A 6,447-nucleotide genomic window follows, 5' to 3' on the forward strand; every position below is an offset into this window, starting at 1 on the left:
CAAAAAAAAAAAAAAAAAAAAAACAAACAAAAAAAAAACAACAAAACAAAAAAACCCAAACCCAAACCACTGAAAATATCTCCTCAAAAGAACAAAGATGACTAATAACTTGTACCAAGAAAATGACTGTTGAATTGCTATTGTCTCACACCACTAATACACTGGCAGGATGCAAAAAGCAGTTTTTCTTACAGATAGATTTTCTGGAAAAATACCTTCTCGCAGAACTTATTCTTGAATGGTTTCAGGATATCTATAAACTCATGGGTTGTAGTCAATCTAATGATCAGCAAGCAGTAACTTCAGACAGCTGATAAAAGTCTGTAGCTGATATTACCCAGTAAAACATTAAAACATGCAAAAGAAACCACTGCAGCAGAGTTTTGGCCTTCTTAATATCAAGTAGAGCAATTCTGGGAGTAAGGACAGTTATAATTTTCACCATCATCATTAATCCTAATAAAATTAAGAAGGGCAATAGTAACAATGATAACCGTAACTTTTTTCCTAAACTTTTTTGGCAACAAAAAGTCTGCCAGATGCAAATTTAAATTTTATGGATGATAAGAAAGTCAGCTGTTTCTAGTGACTTTTACAAGTTATAACCCAGCTCTGGTAGTCAGGACATGCAGAGTGAGTGAATTCAAAAAGCCCACTCAAGCCCTGGCATCTCTGTTTCTTTAGAGGCACCTCAACCACACTCTTGTTTTTCAGAGGAGTTTGTGCAGACATTAAAAACCATAAAGCAATAAAAAGAAAAGAATTCAGCATGCAAGGCCAACCCCAATGAAGGATGAGACAAATGAAAAAAGCAAGATTAAAGTAAGTGCATAAAAAATTTCAGTATCATGAGTCACTAAACTGACCCATGAACTATAACTTGACCATGTCTCCTTTAATTGTTCCACACAAGGATCTGCTTTCTGAAAAAGAAGAATATCTTTAGCAGACATAGTGCTACAGCCGTTTTTTCCTTTATCAATAGTATATGTGTACTGTAGTGCAAGTTACGGAACTTAAGTTCTACCACAGAAAGAAGCATGTAGGATGTAGGAGACAGACAGCTAGACCAGAAAATGCCTTCTATATGTACCTGGTGAACTACCAGTAGAAGTCACCACAAAACAATGAAGATCTATTCCTGACGGTAATATAAGGTGAAATATAAAAGCTAAAAAGGCAAGACTGCAAACTTAGGCAGTCAGTAACTGAGAAAGTATTCACATTTGATATTCTTTCAGCATTAAAGTGGTCTCTAATTTTTCTTTCCTTAGCAATATGGATCACAAAACATATTACTAATTTTCTACATTTAAGCAGTTCTGGGTTTTCTCCACCTTCAACATTAATTTCCTGTTCCAGAAAAATCCTCTCACACAACAACTTGTTACTTAAATAAGAATACAAAAATGTTTGTAATGGCAAAACTGAAGGCTCATCCAGTCTAGTGGTCTCTTTTCAACAGCAAGAAGAATAAATATAGAACATTTATGTACGATATTTCCCTACCGTTAGTGCCCCCCCTCCTCTCCATCTATTTTCAGCTCAGGAGATTTCCTGAGCCTATTGTGGCCTGTCTATTTTGCAACCCCCAAGTAGATATCACTTTCAAGTACTTGTCCAGCATCCCTCTGAGCCCTTGTAAAATTCTTGCATCTGCAACACCATCTGGCAAACAAGTTTATATGTCTGCTACCCAGGGTGTGAAGAACCACTTCCAATACCAATAGTGCAATGTGATAATGTATTAATTTCCCCTCATACACCACCACCTTCATAACATTAGCCAGAAAGTAGCTCCCATTGGGCAATAAAAAAAGGAAAATTCGGATTTAGTTTGATGCTCATCCAACTGTTTCAACATTAGCTGCATGACACATGCTACCTCATTATTTATTTTGTATAATTGTCTCACGGAGTGAGTGGGAAATTAAGTGAAAATTGGTCAAGAGAAAGTTAAGAAAGTGATAGTAGTCATCAGTTCTAATGAGTGTTTGCTGCCAAAGAGAAATATCTTGCTATGGTCACTGCACAAGACGAGATATTTCACGACTAAATCTTTGGTGAGAATCCAGGATCAGCTTTGAACAAACTAAGTTCAATTCAACAGAGTAAGCATTTGCCAAGGCTGGCAAACATGGGGCAAAATCAGAGCTGAGATCAGTGAAAGACAAACCCTTCAGTTTCACAGCCATCAGTGGCTCAGGATTGGTAGCAGAAGGGTTCCCACACATGAACTGGTGAGTACCTGCAGGCAGGTAGGATGGAAAAGGCATCCCAGCACCCAGCAGCTGGGGAGATCTGTCACATCTCTCCTTGACAAGGCCCTTTGCCTCTCTCACGCTGCAGTAAAATTCACTTTTAGTTTACTGAAATGACCAGGATTTCTCATATTCACAACTTTTACTCTAATAAAGGCAGCATGGAGGTGAAGCGTTTTACTTTTGCACCAGTTGATAATGTATCTTCAAAATCTGCTTTCAAAATTACTGAATAATTTAAGAAATGTGCTTTAAGATTTATGTTATAAACTGACTATGAGGAAGTAAGAGTTATAAGCTCTCTTAATCTTCAGGTTTCAAGGTGTGAGTGATGTAAGAAACATCATCTTGCAATACAGAACAGTAAAATTGTGAAGATTTATGCCTTCCGTTGAAACATCTGGTCTTACCCGCCCTTGGTGCCAGAATGGCAGACTGGATGAGCTGCTTGTTTATTCCAGCCAGGCATTTCCCTGACTCCTGGACTTTATGTTAAGGCATGATGAACATCTTACTCCCACTGGAGAATTTTTGCTCTCATGAAGTCAATAGGTCAGAACTTTTGAAATTTACAGCTCGTGAAAGGGATTCCTCCTTTGAGTTTGTTAGATTCTAGTGCATCAGTAGACAAATATAAATACTTAAAACAATTGTACTTTATGTACTCCATACTTGTGCTTCATACAGGCATAGGCATTAATTTAAAGGCCTGTCAGAATACAGCTTCATTAGCAACAGAGTGAATCATGAGGGGTAGGAAATATCCAAAAGGATTGCATCTCACAGAACTACAACAGTAAGCCCTATCAAAAAGTTCCTTTTGTTTTACAACCACAATAAACTTTTCAATTCAGTATTATAAACTGTAATTATCCTGGAGGATCAAACTAGTTGTATTTACTTACTTAGAATTCAGAATAATTTCATTCTTTTTACTACATCTATCAAAAGTCAAATTTTGAGTTAGCAGTGGATCACGATAATGTAAAGGCATTTCTGTTACTGCCTAATGAGTTTCAGAATTGTTTCAAAAAATACACACATTCAAAAGTTCCATGACTTCATCAAAAACTCACATTGAAGCAATGATGAAATACTTTCCATTTTCCGAAAAAAAGTCTCCACTAGGTTTTAAAACAGAAAAGTTATACTGCCTTTTTCAATTACAGCTACTTGTAAGATTTTCCAGAGGTAGCTACAGTTTGGCTTTGACCCTACTATTGCAAAGTGCCAGAAATACCAAATTATAGCAGGGAAAATGTTGTGTCTGCACACATGTATGTGTTTGTCTACAGTCTGCATGAGCAACTGAAAAATATCCAACATACACACATAGCAAATCGCATAATTAAAACTTACTGTTATGCAGAAGAAAATGATCATTTAAGTAGAAAATAATGGAAGGACAGCAGAGATTTCTCAGTACTAAACCATAATGCTTCATTTAATGAGTAATCCCTGGAGCATATGGATGTTTACCTCGCTCTGGGCAAGCTCAAGTGCACAGACAGACAATTACAATGCTTCAGCTGATGTATGATACCTTGTTAGGCTGCTGTAATGCAGTGACATTCTTTCATGGCCTTACAGAGTGCATTTCTGTATTTGCTTCCATGCCAATACAACCTTTGTCTTTGCAAGATTAAATGGCTGCATGTTCAAAGTTAGAATGCCTGAATCTGAATACACAAAGCCCTGGAAACTTAAAAACTGGAAACCCTGTCTGCAATCTCTCTGACTTTGGCAGGTACATTGTCTGCATCCACTCTGCCTTCAGAAAAATAAAATATTAGAAATTTTTTAAAAAGGACAAGATTTTGCAATAGGAAAATCACAATACAATTTGGTTGCATTGCATCTTACATGAATAATTGCTGGACAGCAGACTTATTTACATGATCCATTGAATACAATTTTTAAAAAATTAATATGTAGATACAGGCTGGAGATTAAGAGTAAATGCTGGCCAATGGCTTCAGAAAGACTCCAGGTTTTGCCTTGGGAGAATGGCAAAAGGAGAAAATATATTGCTAAAGCCTCTCTTCCCACCTCTTTTATACTGCTGCCTCTTGTCAGAATGTAGGATGCAAAGTTCTGAGACTGGTATTTGGCAAAAGCACGGCTTAAATTATTAAAAAAAAAAAAAAAGAGGGAAAAGAAAATCTAATGAAACTGCTTTGGTCAATCACACAGAGCTATTGAACACCTCCTTAATGTTGTTAGTCTTCACTTCTCCATGAATTTTGTGAAAGCTGAAGGCAGTACTTCAAACTATTAATCTTCTATGCTTTTAGACTCTATATACAAATCTTATTTTTCTAGTCCATATTACCGGACAAGGAAAGTTAAAATACAGAGATTATAAACTCTACTGCTTGGTCATATGGGGAACTCTAGAACCTCAGAAATGCCCACACTTCTGTATTTCTTTCTATGTATTTGATCCAAAATTCTGGCTATCAATGTGAAAGGAATTTTAAAGTTCTTCTATTAATAACAATCTAAAGATAGAAAAGATTCACGATTCACAAAAAAGTAACCCATGCACACTCAGATACACACACAGTATAGATGGCTGTGCTTTGTTCCACAAGAAACTCTTGTGATTCACAGCACCTGAGTATGAGTTTCCAGGTTTCCATGAACTTACTTCTTAAATATTAAAAACATAATGCATTTAAGAAATTTCTTCCTTTTTTTAATTTTTTTTTTTTTAATGAAGCCAAATGTAGCAATCAATGGTCATCTATGTTCTGGTTGGTATATTTCACACAAGAGACCCTTGATAATAAACCATGGCTGAAATATCAAAATTCCTTCAAATACTTACCTCTGTTAATGGTAACTACAGCTGCACTCAAAATCTGCTGCCCTTGATATCACTTACATTCCCACAGGAATATAAATCTCCATGTTTCAAAAAAGGTATTCATCTCAGGGCTCTGGAGAAACACACAGCTTGTTTGTTTGATGCTGCCTGATAGTATTATTGGGTTAACATGATGAAATAGACTCTTTTTTTTTTTGTGAAGCTTATCTAGTCTCACATTATTAATCTGAAAACAGGCCAAAAGAAAAAACAGGAAGAGAGATACAACAAATTCAGAGCTCAAATATGGTCATTTGGGCCACTGCAGATCTTCAATAGAAGCAATTTAGTCCAAGACATGGGAATACAGAAAAAGAAACACTATGAAGAGAGACTACTGAAGGCTGTTTCCTATCTGTTAGAAATCAAAGAGCATCAGAGCAAAAATGAAATTGTCTTGTAGCTGAGGTAATAATGTACCTAATGATCTTGAAATGAAATGTTTAAAAAGCTGCATTTCTACCTTTCATTTTAAAAGATGTGCATTTTAATCCCATGAGTAATCCAACAATGATAATTGCAAAACTGTAACATATAATTAAATTCAAACCCAAGATCTATTCCACCCTTGAATCAAAATTATTCCTTTCATCATAGTAAAGCCCTGTAGTTTTTAAAACCTAGTGTCTATATTTATTTCATTTAATTCATAAGCCCCTAGTTATTACTGTAATTTTACTCATACGCCGGTTATCTAATGTGTAATGCTATAGCTGTTTGAAGTGTATTTTCCAAAACCAGAACAGAACTAAGACCCAGAGACACATCACTACCTCTTGCAGAAATGTCACTCATGCTATGAATAAAGCATAAGCTGAGAAAAACATCATTACCCACCAAACAAATAGCATTTACTCAACCAAACCCATGTGTCTGGAGCTGCGCTCCCGAGCTAATTGGAGGCAGATTCTTGTGCCATGCCACAGGACGCAACAGCTGAGAAACCCCTCGAGCTGGTCATGGAGAGCTCAGCACGCTGTGCAAGGGGAATTGCCAAACTCTGGGACAGGAGGCAGGGCCAGAAATCCCAGAAAGCAGGGTGTGGATATTCTCAGTTCAGTCAGAGAGAAAAAGAGAAGGTTTTCTAACCAGGCGAGAGCCTGGGAGACAGTTGGGAAAGAATGTAAATAATTCTCTAATCTATCTTGTTGTTCACATTGTTTATAGACGGGTTCTGCCACCGTGCGTCATTCACTGCACACCAGTGGTGTGAGATGTTTTTACTCTAAGACCAATGAAATCAGTCCACACGATGTTCTCTATAAATGGAGCGGTGCATATGAAATAGATCGGAGTTCATTCTCTTTGCCTTTGATT

This window comes from Anomalospiza imberbis, unplaced genomic scaffold, assembly GCF_031753505.1.
Source record: "Anomalospiza imberbis isolate Cuckoo-Finch-1a 21T00152 unplaced genomic scaffold, ASM3175350v1 scaffold_49, whole genome shotgun sequence".
NCBI lineage: Eukaryota > Metazoa > Chordata > Aves > Passeriformes > Viduidae > Anomalospiza > Anomalospiza imberbis.